A 19,293-nucleotide genomic window follows, 5' to 3' on the forward strand; every position below is an offset into this window, starting at 1 on the left:
TTTTTTAATATTATAGTTGTTGACATTTTCTTCTATATATTTCATGAAACATGTAAATAGTTATTTTTAACTGAATTTATACGCCACCTATTTTAGGACGGACGGAGTAACAAGTTTTGTGTAACATAGGTCATGCTATACTTAAACATGAATGATCATGTTTTTAGTCATGATTTTTTTAGAAAAGGAGGATTACCCCCGACTTCTGCATTTGAACAATGCATGCAGCCATTTTATTAATTATTCTCAGAGACCTTACAAAGCATTACATCGGTAAGTCTGAAGCCACCATCTTGACGACACCTGTCGCTACTCGTATCCCTTTGATGCAGGGATGCCGAATGTCCGAGCCTAATACCAAACAGACATCGCACCAAAACCTAACATCTAATGTCGGTTGCCCCATCCCAGCCACATACTGGGAATGGATCACACACCGGTCCGGTGCACTCACCGAGGCTACCACAACCGTCATCCACCTAACTATCTTTAGAGCAGGTACCGACGCAAAGACCTTGCCAGGTTAGCTGTCGACGCCACCATGACGCCAGACAACGCCACCGCCCTGCGCTCGTCCATCCAGCCGCATCTATCGTCGATATCCAGCTGCACCATGCCGCCAATACTTGTCGTCATCGACGCGGTAGAAACAATGCCGCACCTCCTGGCAACCTCCACACCGTCGCCGCTGCTGGAGCTACACGGAGTGTATCACCCACAACATCTCTCCGCCGAACAGCAGAACCTCCCAAGACGGTGCCTCCATGGAGGGTACGACGCGAAGGACGCCGCCGCCGCCCAATCCAGACTGAATTTTGGACTTTCGTCCGGAAGGGGTTCGGAGGTGGATAGGAGAGACCTCGACATCACCTCCACGGAGGGCAACAACGTCTAGAGACGTCGCTGATGCCGGACCGAACAAGCCGATCAAAGTTTCCTCCGGTCCCCATCCTATAGCCACCAAACTTCCGTCGGGTCCGGATCCGGCAAAGTGCCACGAACCGGAACCTGCAGAGATCAGAGAGCCATGGGGCTCAACCCACCATGAAGGAGGATCGAGAAGAATCCATCGTAGATCTCCATGCGCCGAATCCAGCGATCCGGCGTGGTCAGCGACGTGCACCACCACCCCGCGGCGGCTGACGGCGTTCAAGCCCAAGACCCAGATTGAATCCGTTCTGAACCCGCCAGCGCCCGCGACCACCGATCTTGCCCACCACGCAGCCGTAACCACGCCGCGAGCAGGCCGCCGCGCACGACGTCGCCATGAAGCCCGACCGCCGCGCCGCCCGACCCCACGCTAGTCCGGTGCCCCACCCGATCTGGCTGCCCCGCGCCAGCCACGACAGACAAGGGGGGAGACGCCCTGCCGCCGCTCAGCCGGCCAAACTTTGCCCGGCGACGCTGCGAACGGCGGCGAGGAGAGGGGGAGGCGAGAGGAGGGCCGAGAGGCCGCGGGCGACACGAGGGGGACGAGGGACGAGGACATGTACATGTACATCTTTACCTATAACCTAACCAACAAATTATTGGAGATGCTAGCATTAAGCGGCGTAAACAAACCCAACAGAGGGAGTAAATGAAAATGATCAATGCATTCGTACGTCTTAGGTTCGGGAAAATATAATTGTATTCTAAAGTAGAACTAGTCTGTCAGTTAGTTAATCGATTAATTTATGGTTGGAAATGTTTTATTCGACGCATGGATGCAGTACGCTGATTGTTGCTGCTTGATGGCCAAATCTGATCTAACTTTCGTATACAGTTCTGTGCATGGCCTGATGGCCAGGCTGGTTTTTGCCGGTTTGATAATTAAACGAGAAACGTACGGCCCATTCCTATGTGGACCTAACAGAATTTATTAGTGACAACGATGTATGTCTTTCATCCGTTTCTTTTTAGTCTGCATACAAATTTTGTGTGAAGTCAAATTATCTTAACTTTGGCCAAACTTATAAAAAAATATGAACATTCACGATACCAAATTAATATCACTAGATTCATCAAGGAATATAGTTTCGTATTATAGATATTTGGCTTTGTAGATGTTAATATTTATTACTGTAAACTTGGTCAAAGTTGGCACAATTTGACTTGACATAAATTTTATACACGGAGTAAAAAGAAACGGAGGGAGTATGACTTAAGAGTTTGCAAACCACTGCACTAATACAAACACGATATTTCAAGCTTTTAATTTTTTTACCACACCATTTCTAATTTTTATTTGAATGTGTATGAAATCACGTGTACAAATTCCGACGAGGATCTGCTCTCTCTTTGCACCCTAAGAGCAACTCTAGCAGACCCCGCAAAACGCCGGCCCGCAAAACGCGTTTGCAGTTTGCGCAAAACCGCTTTTGCGGGCCGGCGAGGGCTAGCACCGATGCAGACCCCCCAAACGGACCCGTAAAAAAGTATATTCGCGGAACATGCTTTTTTGCGGGTCGGCTATGCGGGTTTTGCTCGGGCAACAGCGCAACGACCCGCAAACAGAGAAACTGCAAATCTGAAATTTGTCATAGGGCTTCACAAACAAGTTTAAATTCAAATGACATAAATAGTTTGCGCGCGAATAAAAGTGAAGTTCATTACGCAAAAGAGGGCATGCAAAGGTATGCGCCCATGTCCGGCATCATCTTGGGGGTCGATCTTCACTCGGCACCATGGAGTCCATCTTGAAGTTCATCGGCGCCACCGTAGCCACCTCCGTCACTTGTTCCAACTCCCGCACCGAAATCATCCACATTGCCACCGTATGGAGCAGAGAAAACATCACCGGAACTGGCAGAGGGACCGGCCGAGGCGACCATTCTCCTCTTCAAGATCTCTCTCCTTGCCATATCATGCCATGTTTTGGTGACGTCGTCCATGTCATTGCGGTTCATTGACATGATCTTGTTCTCTTCGGCGAGCAACAATGACAGCGATTTGTTTTCAAAGGCGCGTACTTTTCTCTCCTCAATGGCAGCTCTGCGCAGCCCCTCTTCCTTGAGCATTTGCCATTTTTCTTGCTTCTCTTTTGCCTTCTTTTCGGCCAACTCTTTCTTGATCTCCAACGACTTCAACAACATTAACTCGTTTGATTGCACCATGGCATCAATCTTCTCCCTCAAGCTCGATGCTTCTTGCTCTTTCTTTATCTTCTCTCTAGTCTTCTTGTCACCATCGGGCTTGTTCAAATTTCTTGGGCCATCATCATCTTCATCTCCATCCATGTTTGTAAGTGAGCCTCTCTTTGGTGGGGACTCTTTGTCGATCAACTTCCACTTGTCGCACTTTTGGAGCAACTCTCAACAATGCTCTAATTTGAAGAATCCGCCTTCCGAAGCTTCCATGTCCTTGAATCTATGTTAAGCAATCTTGTCCTACACAATGCGAACAAGATGTTGCAATCATTTTTCATGATACATAATGATGATGCACAACTTGAACAAAGGCAAAGCAAACTCACATAGTCGGACTCCACAGTGCCACTTGGAGGTGCATTGCGTACTTGCTCCAAGCAAGCTGCCCAACAGCTGCACATAGGCTTGATGTTCTCCCAACGACCTTGAAGCGACCGAAATGTGTGTGGAGTCTTGTTGGGGTAGTTTTTCATAATGTGGAAGTATTGATCTTCGATCCTTTGCCAATATCTCTTGGCGGTTTGATTAGTACCCGTGCATGCATCAAGAGACACCGCACTCCATGCTTTGATCAAAGCTTGATCTTCCAAGATGGTGCAGTTCTTCGATCTTTGGCTTTTCCCAGCTTTTGCTTGTGAATTCTCAAACGCTTCCGCTTCGATCTCAGCCAAGTCGTCCGCACAACCATGGTCGTCCACGCCGCACTCTATTTTATTGTAGTCGAAAGGTTCGAAGGGGGCTTGATCAATGTCAACCGCGTTCGTGTCCAACAAGTTCACGAACTCGGTTGTTGCATTGTTCGAACTACTGCTGTACCGAACGATAACAAGTCACGAGCTATCACAAAACAATGGCGAAAATGAAAGAGAATCACCAAAGTCCGAAGAGATATACCTTCCGGCCATTTCGTCGAACACCTCGCTCGCGAGGGGGAGAGACACCATTGAACGGCATCGCCGGAGCACCTCCTTGCGGGGGGATGGAGTGAGAGGTTGAAGAAGATTTGTTGTCGGAACCTTCCTCCGCTTTGCGCCCGCGGCCTTGCCGGCCTTCTCCGCCGCCGGCCGGGATCGCACAGCGGCATTGCCGCCCGGAGCGCGGGCCATCGCGGCGGGGGCAGCCGGATTCCCGCCTTGCACAAGCATGTTGCCCTGCCGCTTGCGGGCAGGCGTGGCGTGCGCTTGGGCGACGCCGGCGGGGCCTACATGGCCGGCGACGAGATCCGCCCGAGGGGAAGGGGCGTGCGCGACCTCGACGGTGACGGGGGGCAGCATCGGGTCGTCCATGGCGGCGAGGGACGGCCGGGGAGGAGCAACCGGAGCTTCGGAGGGGGGGGCAATGGTGGCGGAGGGTGCGGGAAGCGGGAAAGGGGGCGCGGAAATGTCCCTCCCGCCAAATCTCGCGCCGGATGGGGCTTGAGCTCGGGTCGGCCTCCCAGCCCGTGAAGATAGAGGTTGGGGGAGAAGATTTGTCGCGCCCCGCAAAATTTTTTGCGGGCCGGGGCATTTTGCGGGGTCTGCTCGTGCAGATTTTTCGGCCCCGACCCGCAATTTGGCGGTTATTTTGCAGGCCGGGGCGTTTTGCGGGGTCTGCTAGAGTTGCTCTAAAGCTAACGCGAGGCCACACCCTTACTTTTGCTTCATGTGTAGAGCTCTCGAGAAAATCCAGTCTTTCCTGTCACCCTCGACGAGGAAGGCTAGCTTCCCTCCTCGCAAGCTAGCGGACGATGTGTCTCTTATTTGATCGGAATAAACCTAGTCATAATAGTCTTCCCTTTAAAAAAACTTTAATGATTGGCCTATACCGTAATATAACTATAAAATCTATCTAAATGAGTTAAAATAGTCGCACTTGAATAAACAAGGCAAATGCATGCATGGTACCCATCTCATAGAACAATGCAATAAAAATTATAATATTATTTTAGTGGATAGTTATATGTGTGGTCTTTTATCTTCCATACAATGTTCTCCACTGTGTCAATTCCTTTGGGAATTTGGATTAGTTGACATCATGTGGCGTTTGGGTTAAAGAACGAAGGCGTTGTCCTCCGCGGCGGGCAAAATGGCTGGAAAGGGTGTCTTGACTAACGTGGCTGCCGAGAGCATCCAAGTTGGAGTAGATGTCCATCACCAGCTATGACCCGGAGGTGATAGACTTCGGCTAGTGTTTTTGAACTTCACGAAGGCACCCCCATGTTTTATCCCTTTGATTGCACATAGTTCATCACTACAAGGGTTGGACGTGCTTTGCTGTGGTATTAGTGTTGCTGGAATTTCATGAAAAAATTTGTTTGGCGTTTAGCGAGATGATGAAATGTGTTTTCTTTTTTTTTATAATACGGTGTTTTGCTGGGCCTTTTGGCGTTGTGATTCTGGGCAATGTGTTAATCAACTTATTCTTATGTCGAAATTCTCTCTAATAAACCATTATGACAGATTTTTTTTGCACTAGTGGTTGCATGTATTATACTGATGCTACAGTCTTACATGTTGGCATTTTTTCAAGGTGATGAGGGTGCGTGGGACTAATGTGTTCTTATAGGCCACAGGCCGCCAATTGATTTGAAAAATTGTTGACTCGGTCAAAATTGTGAACGAAATCCAAAATTGAACACCTCAATTGAATGGAAGAGTCTCAAAATCAGGGAGGATAGTGAATTACAAGATTGCATCAACATTTCTTAAATTCATTTTTTTAGATTACAGAGAATCATGCTATAGGGTTCACTACACAATCATGGCTTGCAATAGTATCATGACTAGCCATACCCGCGCGGCGGCACGCCGCGCCCCGTTGATACGGTACATGTGTATACGCTTTTGTTGGCTCATGTGATAAAAAGTAACAGCTCCATATGTGTAAGCTTGTCGTTATAATCTGTAGTACAAGAAAGCAAGCTATGGACAAGAACAATTTGGAAATGATACATTTATTATCACCATGAGTGCTACATCTTTCAATATGGAAATTATAAAAGTGGAGCAGGGAGGAACCCCTTTCATTCAAAAAAAGATGGAAATTATAAATCCGACATTCTAGTAATACGAAGATGAAATGATTTTTAACAACTTTTTTACACCTGAAAACTTAAAAAATGAACAGAAAATACGCATGAAATGATTACCTACAATCACACTCTTTCAATGAGAAAAATAATAATCAAATTGCTCTACTCCCTTGCTCAGTGACCATGGCTAAACCTATCAATCCATTTGGACCATAATCAATTTGTGAGAATGTTTTTTAGGGGAAGTCTTTGCAAACATAAAAAATCAAATCACTTCTCAATGAAATTAGGAAGTGACAAACGGCAAAGAAGACATAGTGGTCCTCCAATACATGAGCTAGTAAATTGATACTACACAATAACATTATTGGTATCAACACAACGCAACATCAACCATTCATTAATGTTTGTAAATTTTCATAAGCTTCGTCACCACATCTAAATCGGAGCTGCACTACAATTTTACAAACAGACAAAAAAAAAACAAATAGAAAACATATCTACAGAATTCTAGATCTGATTTTCTCTGTTCGAAATGCAGGCCGAATATCAATCAGTTCATTAGATACATAGCATGACAATCAGAGCTCTAGTTTACACCGTGTACATTTCTAGTTGTTGGTCTGATCTAAATGCAGATTTACAATTAGAGTGCAAGATTCTACTACCATTTTGTGTTGTTTGGCATTTCAGTACCTCATCTAGTGACAGCATGCCAAGTTAGCAGCATGAATGAGGTAGAAATAAATATGGTCAGCAGCATAGATAGTTACGAGAAGGGAAATAATTGGCAGCATGAATAATGGAGCTAGTTCGCAAAAAAATGAATAATGGAGCTAATAATGGAATGTACCCTCATAACTAACCACTTATACATCTATCTTATCCGAGTGTCCCTTTACAGAATATCTTGTAATGTGATAGCTGCATTCTTCCCTCTAGAACCACAACAATTAGGTTGTTCGGATTGAATGCGAAAAATTCTTCACCTTGTTTTTACTAAGTTGGTTTACCTCCCTATGGAATATGAGAGAATCTTTCCAGATATGAGACATCCTCTCAAACATTAGACATAAACAATACGTAGCGAGCACAATTAGCATTATTGTATATCCAAAAAATATCCATTTTTATTGTTTCTCGAAAGATAATGACAATAGTAAGATGATTTCAAGACAAATGATGCTAGTGATGTATAGAGACCAGAAAAGTATGAGTTAAAATAACTGAGACACCACACATACTACAATGAATTGCTCTGTTGGCGCCTCCTCCACATCCACAATGGCCATATAGGAAATGACCGAAGTGGTGCGGTGCAGTGGTTTCTGCGCCCAACCACGACTGGAGCTCCAGCAAGCGACGACAAAGGCGTAGTGGGGAAGGGGAGATTTTGCGCCAAAAAAGAGTGGGGATGGGAGGATAGCAAGCTTCGCAGTGGAGCTGACCGAATGCTGGGTGGATGGGGGGAGGAGAGGCATCTTATGGAAGCATATAGCGGCAAGGCAGTGATGAACCGTACACGTAACTCGATGGAGTTCTCCAAAAAGAGGGAATACTCGAGAGATTTCGGGATGGCTCAGCGGTAAACACAAGAAAACACCGGCACAACACTCATATATAACAGGAAAAAAGAGAGTACCAGAACGTGACACATCAATGGTAATACCCACGCATCAAACACAATAGTGGTTCGTGCAAAGTGGCCGGAGGACAGTCCTTAAAAAATACGCATGCAAGAGTGCATGCACGTAGTGACATCACAACTAATCCCATGTAGAAGACCGCTTCGCTCCAAAAACCGCGCCGGTGCATGCCAACTGCAGAAGCGAATCACAGACCAGCCAATCCATGCACCATTGCAGTGCAGCACAGCATCTCCGACTCTCAACTAATCAGGAACTAAACATTTTCTCCCTGCACCTCACAAAAAAACATTTTCTCCCTGTGCATGATGATCTCGGTGGGCCGAGTACGGCAACATGAAAGGACGGATAAGTGGAAGCGGCTCGGGCATGTCCGTCATGCTTGCCAGAGCGTCGTCGATGGACTGTCAGATAGCTGAGGAGGGACATGCATGAGAGAGGTAAAGGGAGAAGACATCGCCTTGATTTGGCCGTTGTAGAGCACGCACACAAACCTGCACCCGCACCCGCCATGCATCAAGCACGCGCACACACATACACCTACCGTTTCACAACAGAGCCAAGAGAGCGAGCAGGATGCAGCTGTCCTGTGCTCAGCATCCTGTAGTTGACGCTCGCAATGTAAATACTTCTTGCTCAATATTGGGGCTGTTAAATATCCGGTTACTATTAGTACAACTTATGATAATCAGTGGACAATTGGTAATGGCGAGCAGGGGCACGACAGGCGACACTAACCATGAAATGAACAATTGCAGCTTGATACGTCTCCAACGTATCTATAATTTTTGATTGCTCCATGCTATATTATCTACTATTTTGAACATTATTGGGCTTTATTATTCACTTTTATATTATTTTTGGGACTAACCTATTAACCGGAAGCCCAGCCCAGAATTACTGTTTTTTTTGCCTATTTCAGAGTTTCGCAAAAAAAGAATACCAAACGGAGTCCAAACGGAATGAAACCTTCGGGAACATGATTTTTAGGAAGAACAATGCTTGAACAGGACCGTTGACCTTTACCAAGCCAGTTTCCTGTAGTTGACCAATACAGTTCGACCGATTGAGACAGCAGGGCGGATGTGACCGATGTATGATCCAGGAGACTTGGACCCTACGTCAAGAAACAAAAGAGGAGGCCACGAGGTAGGGGGGCGCGCCCTCCACCCTCGTGGGCCCCCTGTTGCTCCACCGACGTACTACTTCCTCCTATATATACCTACGTACCCCCAAACGATCAGATACGGAGCCAAAAACCTAATTCCACCGCCGCAACCTTCTGTACCCACGAGATCCCATCTTGGGGCCTGTTCCGGAGCTCCGCCGGAGGGGGGCATCGATCACGGAAGGCTTCTACATCAACACCATAGCCTCTCCGATGAAGTGTGAGTAGTTTACTTCAGATCTTCGGGTCCATAGTTAGTAGCTAGATGGCTTCTTCTCTCTTTTTGGATCTCAATACAATGTTCTCCCCCTCTCTCGTGGAGATCTATTTGATGTAATCTTCTTTTTGCGGTGTGTTTGTTGAGACCGATGAATTGTGGGTTTATGATCAAGATTATCTATGAACAATATTTGAATCTTCTCTGAATTCTTTTATGTATGATTGGTTATCTTTGCAAGTCTCTTCGAATTATCAGTTTGGTTTGGCCTACTAGATTGATCTTTCTTGCAATGGGAGAAGTGCTTAGCTTTGGGTTCAATCTTGCGGTGGCCTTTCCCAGTGACAGTAGGGGCAGCAAGGCACGTATTGTATTGTTGCCATTGAGGATAACAAGATGGGGTTTTTATCATATTGCATGAATTTATCCCTCTACATCATGTCATCTTGCTTAAGGCGTTACTCTGTTTTCATGAACTTAATACTCTAGATGCATGCTGGATAGCGGTCGATGAGTGGAGTAATAGTAGTAGATGCAGGCAGGAGTCGGTCTACTCGTCTCGGACGTGATGCCTATATACATGATCATACCTAGATATTCTCATAACTATGCTCAATTCTGTCAATTGCTCAACAGTAATTTGTTCACCCACCGTAAAATACTTATGCTCTTGAGAGAAGCCACTAGTGAAACTTATGGCCCCCGGGTCTATCTTCATCATATTAATCTTCCAACACTTAGTTATTTCCTTTGCTTTTTTACTTTGCTTTTATTTTACTTTTCATCTTATCACAAAAATACCAAAATTATTATCCTATCATATCTATCAGATCTCACTCTCGCAAGTGACCGTGAAGGGATTGACAACCCCTTATCATATTGGTTGCGAGGATTTATGTGTTTTGTGTAGGTGCGAGGGACTCGCGCGTAGCCTCCTACTGGATCGATACCTTGGTTCTCAAAACTGAGGGAAATACTTACATTACTTTGCTGCATCACCCTTTCCTCTTCAAGGGAAAACCCACGCAGTGCTCAAGAGGTAGCAAGATGTTGGAAATATGCCCTAGAGGCAATAATAAAATGGTTATTATTATATTTCCTTGTTCATGATAATTGTCTATTGTTCATGCTATAATTGTGTTATCCGGAAATCGTAATACATGTGTGAATACATAGACCACAACATGTCCCTACTGAGCCTCTAGTCGACTAGCTCGTTGATCAACAGATAGTCATGGTTTCCTGACTATGGACATTGGATGTCATTGATAACGGGATCACATCATTAGGAGAATGATGTGATGGACAAGACCCAATCCTAAGCATAGCACAAGATCGTGTAGTTCGTTTGCTAGAGCTTTTCCAAATGTCAAGTATCATTTCCTTAGACCATGAGATTGTGCAACTCCCGGATACCATAGGAGTGCTTTGGATGTGCCAAACGTCACAACGTAACTGGGTGGCTATAAAGGTGCACTACGGGTATCTCCGAAAGTGTATGTTGGGTTGGCACGAATCGAGACTGGGATTTGTCACTCCGTATGACGGAGAGGTATCTCTGGGCCCACTCGGTAATGCATCATCATAATGAGCTCAATGTGACCAAGTGTTTGGTCACGGGATCATGCATTACGGTACGAGTAAAGTGACTTGCCGGTAACGAGATTGAACAAGGTATTGGGATACCGACGATCGAATCTCGGGCAAGTAACGTACCAATTGACAAAGGGAATTGTATACGGGATTGATTGAATCCTTGACATCGTGGTTCATCCGATGAGATCATCGTGGAACATGTGGGAGCCAACATGGGTATCCAGATACCGCTGTTGGTTATTGACCGGAGAGTCGTCTCGGTCATGTCTGCATGTCTCCCGAACCCGTAGGGTCTACACACTTAAGGTTCGGTGACGCTAGGGTTGTAGAGATATTAGTATGCGGAAATCCGAAAGTTGTTCGGAGTCCCGGATGAGATCTCGGACGTCACGAGGAGTTCCGAAATGGTCCGGAGGTGAAGAATTATATATAGGAAGTCCAGTTTCGGCCACCGGGAAAGTTTCGGGGGTCACCGGTATTGTACCGGGACCACCGGAAGGGTCCCAGGGGTCCACCGGGTGGGGCCACCTATCCCGGAGGGCCCCATGGGCTGAAGTGGGGAAGGGAACCAGCCCCTGGTGGGCTGGTGCGCCCCCCTTGGGCCTCCCCTGCGCCTAGGGTTGGAAACCCTAGGGGTGGGGGCGCCCCACTTGACTTGGGGGGCAAGTCCCCCCCTTTGGCCGCCGCCCCCCCCCCTTTTGATGGGATCTATGTGGGCCGGCGCCCCCCCTGGACCCCTATATAAAGAGGGGGAGGGAGGGCAGCCGCACCCAAGCCCCTGGCGCCTCCCTCTCCCTCCCGTGATACCTCTCCCTCTCGCTGAGCTTGGCGAAGCCCTGCCGAGATCCCCGCTGCTTCCACCACCACGCCGTCGTGCTGCTGGATCTCCATCAACCTCTCCCTCTCCTTGCTGGATCAAGAAGGAGGAGACGTCTTCCCCAACCGTACGTGTGTTGAACGCGGAGGTGCCGTCCGTTCGGCGCTAGGATCATCGGTGATTTGGATCACGACGAGTACGACTCCATCAACCTCGTTCACTTGAACGCTTCCGCTCGTGATCTACAAGGGTATGTAGATGCACTCTTTTCCCTCTCGTTGCTAGAAGACTCCATAGATTGTTCTTGGTGATGCATAGAAATTTTAATTTCTGCAACGATCCCCAACACAAGAAGGGTTTCTGGCGCCGTTGCCGGGGAGGCTTACGCAAGGTCAAGTCAAGATTTGGACTCCCAACAACGAGCCATTTCTGGCGCCGTTGCCGGGGGGGTCTACGCAAAAGTCAACATACCAAGTACCCATCACAAACCCTTATCTCCCGCATTACATTATTTGTCATTTGCCTCTCGTTTTCCTCTCCCCCACTTTACCCTTGCCATTTTATTCGCCTTCTTCCTGTATGCCTTTTTGTTTGTGTTTCCACGTGCCTTCTATTTGCTTGCATCTTTGTTTGCTAAAAATCTATTGATATGGATCCACTTAAAGTGTTCTACTTGGATCATCTTCGATCCTTATGCGCTCGTGCTAAAACCCCAACTAGCCTAGTTGATGGGAAATCTTTAGATGAGCATGCTCATTTTGTGCGTCACCGTTTGTCTGAAAAAGGGAGACTCTTATGGAATGAAATAAACAAATTGTTGTGTTATGCTTGGAATCTTTGTGAAATTTGTGATATTACTTGTTGCTCTAAGAACCCTAAAAAACACCTCCCCTACCTATGTGAGTTTAATGAAAATGAAATCTTATCTTCTTATGCAAAGGGTGTTTATAGCTACTATGATATTGAACAAATTGAATAATTTGTTGCTTTTAAGGGTTCTTTTGAAGTTGCTTCTTTGTTTGAAAAGTATGATATTACTCTCTACGAATCTGAAAATCTTGACATACTTAAATATTGCTATGAAAACTATGCTCATAATGTCTATGTCAAAGAATTTATTGAAAGAATGACCGTTGCTTCGGAAGAAAATAATGATATGCATGAATCTATAGATAATTGTGATTCCAATGATTTGATTGAAATATCCATTGATGAACATGATGCTTGCTATTCTTGTGGCCATGATGCCAATATTTATGAAGATGAATTTGTTATAGTTCTGTATGTTAAACATGAGATCGTTGCTATTGCACCCATACTTGATAGTTCCTTCGATAAAAAGCATGATTGCAATGATTTTACTATAAATTCTCTTGATGTCAATGGTGCTAATAATATGCAAAACCCTAAGCTTGGGGATGCTAGTTTTGCTATGTCTACTACTTTTTGCAATGATCATGATTGGGGTGATTCTTCTTATGATCTTGAAAATTTATTTAAGCCCCATGATGAATATGAGATTGATAATAGTGTTTGCAATATTATTGAAAGTGGGTTTGGAAGAGTGTCAACTTTAGATCCCACATATTTGGAGTATGTTCAATCTTATGATATTTTTGATAAAAGTGGGTTTGGAGAGGTCATGACTTTAGTTAATGATATTCCCACTATTTTGGAAGAGTGTCAACTTTGCATGCATGTGGATCATGTAGAGAATTTTTTTATGTGATAGCTATATTGTTGAATTTGAATATGATCCCACATGTAATTATTATGAGAGAGGAAAATATGGTTGGAGAAATTTTCATGTTACTAAACTACCTCTCATTATGTTGAGATTGCTATTGTTTCTTTCCGCTTCCTTGCATATGCTAGTTTTTGCTTGCTTTGATAATTTGTTTGCCTATAAGATGCCTATGCATAGGAAGTATGTTAGACTTAGATGTGTTTTCCACATGCTTTATGATGCTCTCTTTGCGCTTCAATTCTTGTCTTTCATGTCAGCATCATTAAAATTATTAATGCCTAGCTAGGGGCGTTAAACGATAGCGCTTGTTGGGAGGCAACCCAATTTTATTTTTAGTTTTTTTTTGCTTTTTGCTTCTGTTTAGGAATAAATATTTGATCTAGCCTCTGGTTATATTTGTTTTTATGTTTTAATTAGTGTTTGTGCCAAGTTAAACGTATAGGATCTTCTTGGATGATAGTTATTTGATCTTGCAGAAAATTCCAGAAACTTTCTGTTCACGAAAATAATTGTTAAAAATTACCAGAATGTGATAAAATATTGATTCCAATTGCTGCTGATCAATAAACAAACTGTCTAGGTCGTCCTATTTTGTCTGAATTTTTAGAGTTCCAGAAGTTTACGTTAGTTACAGATTACTACAGACTGTTCTGTTTTTGACAGATTCTGTTTTTCGTGTGTTGTTTGCTTATTTTGATGAATCTATGGCTAGTAAAAGAGTTTATAAACCATAGAGAAGTTGGAATACAGTAGGTTTAACACCAATAAATAAAGAATGAGTTCATTACAGTACCTTGACGTGGTCTTTTGTTTTCTTTCGCTAACGGAGCTCACGAGATTTTCTGTTAAGTTTTGTGTTGTGAAGTATTCAAGTTTTGGGTAAAAGATTTGATGGATTATGGAACAAGGAGTGGCAAGAGCCTAAGCTTGGGGATGCCCATGGCACCCCCAAGATAATCTAAGGACACCAAAAAGCCAAAGCTTGGGGATGCCCCGGAAGGCATCCCCTCTTTCGTCTACTTCCATCGGTAACTTTACTTGGAGCTATATTTTTATTCACCACATGATATGTGTTTTGCTTGGAGCGTCTTGTATGATTTGAGTCTTTGCTTTTTAGTTTACCACAATCATCCTTGCTGTACACACCTTTTGAGAGAGCCATACATGATTTGGAATTTGTTAGAATACTCTATGTGCTTCGCTTATATCTTTTGAGTTATATAGTTTTGCTCTAGTACTTCACTTAGATCTCTTAGAGCACGGTGGTGGATTTGTTTTATAGAAACTATTGGTCTCTCATGCTTCACTTAGATTATTTTGAGAGTCTTAAATAGCATGGTAAATTGCTTAAATAATCCTAATATGCTTGGTATTCAAGATTAGTAAAACTTTCTTATGAGTGTGTTGAATACTAAGAAAAGTTTTGATGCTTGATAATTGTTTTGAGATATAAAGATGGTGATATTAGAGTCATGCTAGTTGAGAGTTGTGAATTTAAGAAAATACTTGTGTTAAAGTTTGTGATTCCCGTAGCATGCACGTATGGTGAACCGTTATGTGATGAAGTCGGAGCATGATTTATTTATTGATTGTCTTCCTTATGAGTGGCGGTCGGGGACGAGCGATGGTCTTTTCCTACCAATCTATCCCCCTAGGAGCATGCGCGTAATACTTTGCTTTGATAACTTGTAAATTTTTTGCAATAAGTATATGAGTTCTTTATGACTAATGTTGAGTCCATGGATTATACGCACCCTTCTTCCTTTCACCATTTCTAGCCTCTCTAATACCGCGCACTTTTCGCCGGTATCATACACCCACCATAAACCTTCCTCAAAACAGCCATCATACCTACCTATCATGGCATTTCCATAGCCATTCCGAGATATATTGCCATGCAACTTTCCACCGTTCCGTTTATTATGACACGCTCCATCATTGTCATATTGCTTTGCATGATCATGTAGTTGACATCGTATTTGTGGCAAAGCCACCATTCATAATTCTTTCATACATGTCACTCTTGATTCATTGCATATCCCGGTACACCGCCGCAGGCATTCATATAGAGTCATATTTTGTTCTAAGTATCGAGTTGTAATTGTTGAGTTGTAAGAAAATAAAAGTGTGATGATCTTCATGTTTAGAGCATTATCCCAAGTGAGGAAAGGATGATGGAGACCATGATTCCCCCACAAGTCGGGATGAGACTCCGGACGAAAAAAAAGAGGCCATAAAAAAGAGAGAAAATGCCCAAATAAAAAAATGAGAGAAAAAGAGAGAAGGGACAATGTTACTATCCTTTTACCACACTTGTGCTTCAAAGTAGCACCATGATCTTCATGATAGAGAGTCTCTCATTTTGTCACTTTCATATACTAGTGGGAATTTTTCATTATAGAACTTGGCTTGTATATTCCAATGATGGGCTTCCTCAAAATGCCCTAGGTCTTCGTGAGCAAGCGAGTTGGATGCACACCCACTTAGTTTTTTTTTGTTGAGCTTTCATATACATATAGCTCTAGTGCATCCGTTGCATGGCAATCCCTACTCACTCACATTGTATCTATTGATGGGCATCTCCATAGCCCGTTGATACGCCTAGTTGATGTGAGACTATCTTCTCCTTTTTGTCTTCTCCACAACCACCATTCTATTCCACATAAAGTGCTATGTCCATGGCTCATGCTCATGTATTGCGTGAAGATTGAAAAAGTTTGAGAACGTCAAAAGTATGAAACAATTGCTTGGCTTGTCATCGGGGTTGTGCATGATTTAAATACTTTGTGTGGTGCAGATAGAGCATCCAGACTATGTGATTTTGCAGGGATAACTTTCTTTGGCCATGTTATTTTGAGAAGACATAATTGCTTTGTTAGTATGCTTGAAGTATTATTATTTTTATGTCAATATTAAACTTTTGTCTTCAATCTTTCGGATCTGAATATTCATACCATAATTAAGAAGAATTACATTGAAATTATGCCAAGTAGCACTCCGCATCAAAAAATTTGTTTGTATCATTTACCTACTCGAGGACGAGCAGGAATTAAGCTTGGGGATGCTTAATACGTCTCCAACGTATCTATAATTTTTAATTGCTCCATGCTATATTATTTACTGTTTTGGACATTATTGGGCTTTATTATTCACTTTTATATTATTTTTGGGACTAACCTATTAACTGGAGGCCCAGCCCAGAATTGTTGTTTTTTGCCTATTTCAGTGTTTCGCAGAAAAGGAATACCAAACGGAGTCCAAATGGAATGAAACCTTCGGGAACATGATTTTTAGGAAGAATATGATCCAGGAGACTTGGACCCTACGTCAAGAAACAAAAGAGGAGGCCACGAGGTAGGGGGCGCGCCTACCCCCCCAGGGCGTGCCCTCCACCCTCGTGGGCCCCCTGTTGCTCCACCGACGTACTCCTTCCTCTTATATATACCTACGTACCCCCAAACGATCAGATACGGAGCCAAAAACCTAATTCCACCGCTGCAACCTTTTGTACCCACGAGATCCCATCTTGGGGCCTGTTCCGGAGCTCCGCCGGAGGGGGCATCGATCACGGAGGGCTTCTACATCAACACCATAGCCTCTCCGATGAAGTGTGAGTAGTTTGCTTCAGACCTTCGGGTCCATAGTTGGTAGCTAGATGGCTTCCTCTCTCTTTTTGGATCTCAATACAAAGTTCTCCCCCTCTCTCGTGGAGATCTATTTGATGTAATCTTCTTTTTGCGGTGTGTTTGTTGAGACCGATTGCAAGTCTCTTCAAATTACCAGTTTGGTTTGGCCTACTAGATTGATCTTTCTTGCAATGGGAGAAGTGCTTAGCTTTGGTTTCAATCTTGCGGTGTCCTTTCCCAGTGACAGTAGGGGCAGCAAGGCACGTATTGTATTGTTGCCATCGAGGATAACAAGATGGTTTTTTATCATATTGCATGAATTTATCCCTCTACATCATGTCATCTTGCTTAAGACGTTACTCTGTTTTCATGAACTTAATACTTTAGATGCATGCTGGATAACGGTCGATGAGTGGAGTAATAGTAGTAGATGCAGGCAGGAGTCGGTTTACTTGTCTCAGACGTGATGCCTATATACATGATCATACCTAGATATTCTCATAACTATGCTCAATTCTGTCAATTGCTCAACAGTAATTTGTTCACCCACCGTAAAATACTTATGCTCTTGAGAGAAGCCACTAGTGAAACATATGGCCCCGGGTCTATCTTCATCATATTAATCTTCCAACACTTAGTTATTTCCTTTGTTTTTTTACTTTGCTTTTATTTTACTTTTCATCTTATCACAAAAATACCAAAAATATTATCCTATCATATCTATCAGATCTCACTCTCGTAAGTGACCGTGAAGGGATTGACAACCCTTTATCGCGTTGGTTACGAGGATTTATTTGTTTTGTGTAGGTGCGAGGGACTCGCGCGTAGCCTCCTACTGGATTGATACCTTGGTTCTTAAAACTGAGGAAAATAATTACGCTACTTTGCTGCATCACCCTTTCCTCTTTTAAGAAAAACCAACGCAGTGCTCAAGAGGTAGCACAGCTACACCGTGTGACCGGGCATCCTCGCAAACGCGGCCGCTGCGCCGCAGCCCATCACCGGTTTTGCGCTCTCCCCAGGCTAGTCGCGCACCTTGGCCGTCACGAATGGTTGGTCCGGCCGCATCTGGGGACGCGCCACCGACGGTTGCGGCTCTGGCACCGTCGAGTGCTCTGGCCGCGGCGCCGCACCACCGGCCAAACTGGCCGATTAATTCTCACTTCCGGCGGGGCCGACGACTTCTACAACGTGAGCCTCGTGGTCGGCTGCAACATGCCGATGGTGGTCCCACCGCCGAACGCAAACTGTGAGCAAACGGGCTACCCCGCCGACCTGAACGGGCCGTGCCCGCCGGAGCTCCGAGTCGTCGTGGCCCACGTGAAGGTGGCATGCTTGGACCTGGAGTGCATGCGAAACGTTTGGGGTGGAGGCGTACTGCTGCAGCAGCGCCCACGACACGCCGGCGTTGTGTGCTCCCACGGCCCCCTGTGGCTCTTCAAGGCCACGTGCCCGCGCGACTACAGCTATGCCTGTGAGGATGGGAGCGTCTACAATGGCGTCCTCGTCCTCTCGCAATAATCGCTACTCTACTTCTATCGCTTCTTCTCTTCTCTGTTGCACTTCCACCGCGGCCACATCGCAGATGCTCGCATCCTCTACCACGACAACCGAGTTATTGGCTTCCCATCATCAAGGCACACGATCCCTGCGCGCTGGCACCAGGCCGTCGTTGACCGTCCCCTATGCCTACGCGGCCGGCTAGGTCATGGCACGCTCCACGCACGCCGAACGACCCGACGTGCAGGACAGCGCTGCTGTCCAGCTTCTGCGCCGACGTGCTCTTCAACACGCTCACCCGGCCACCGGCGAGACAAATGGGGGGTGGATGGTTCTCAGCCAATTTTCACTCTCGGAAAAAGCCACAGGAGAAGCACCTAGGCCGTACGATTTTAGCATGGCGATGAATCAACCAGAACCATCGACAAAGCAACAATCCAGAAAACATGGTCAAAGCGGCACCGCCAAAAAAAGGCTAGGCATCTCGTACGTGGATTCGTCGGAAACAAACACGCATGCAGAGGCAAACACACATCAACCCACACGTGCCTTGCAAGTCAACGATGGCCCACATACAACATGAATGGCTAAACCCACACGCGAGAAACCCAATCACGTTAAGAAAATTTACATGAGAGACTTACGGCCACACAAACTTTTCTGCACAGCTACATCCCAAAATAATACACGTGTCCACAATGCATACGCCCAGAAGTAGCTATCAACCAAGTGGTAAACTGTGAGAACGTAAACTTCGTTCGTTAGATATAGTGTTCTGGGTAGTGCTAACGATTATCATCAATAAAACTGATTTTTTTTGTTTAATGTAGATTATCAA

General features: G+C 44.9%; 1 pseudogene; it reads left to right on the forward strand.

Annotated features, from left to right (window-relative positions):
* The first annotated feature begins 4,536 nt into the window (after positions 1 to 4,536).
* Positions 4,537 to 19,293, forward strand: LOC109753007 (thaumatin-like protein 1; annotated as a pseudogene).

This window comes from Aegilops tauschii, chromosome 4, assembly GCF_002575655.3.
Source record: "Aegilops tauschii subsp. strangulata cultivar AL8/78 chromosome 4, Aet v6.0, whole genome shotgun sequence".
NCBI lineage: Eukaryota > Viridiplantae > Streptophyta > Magnoliopsida > Poales > Poaceae > Aegilops > Aegilops tauschii.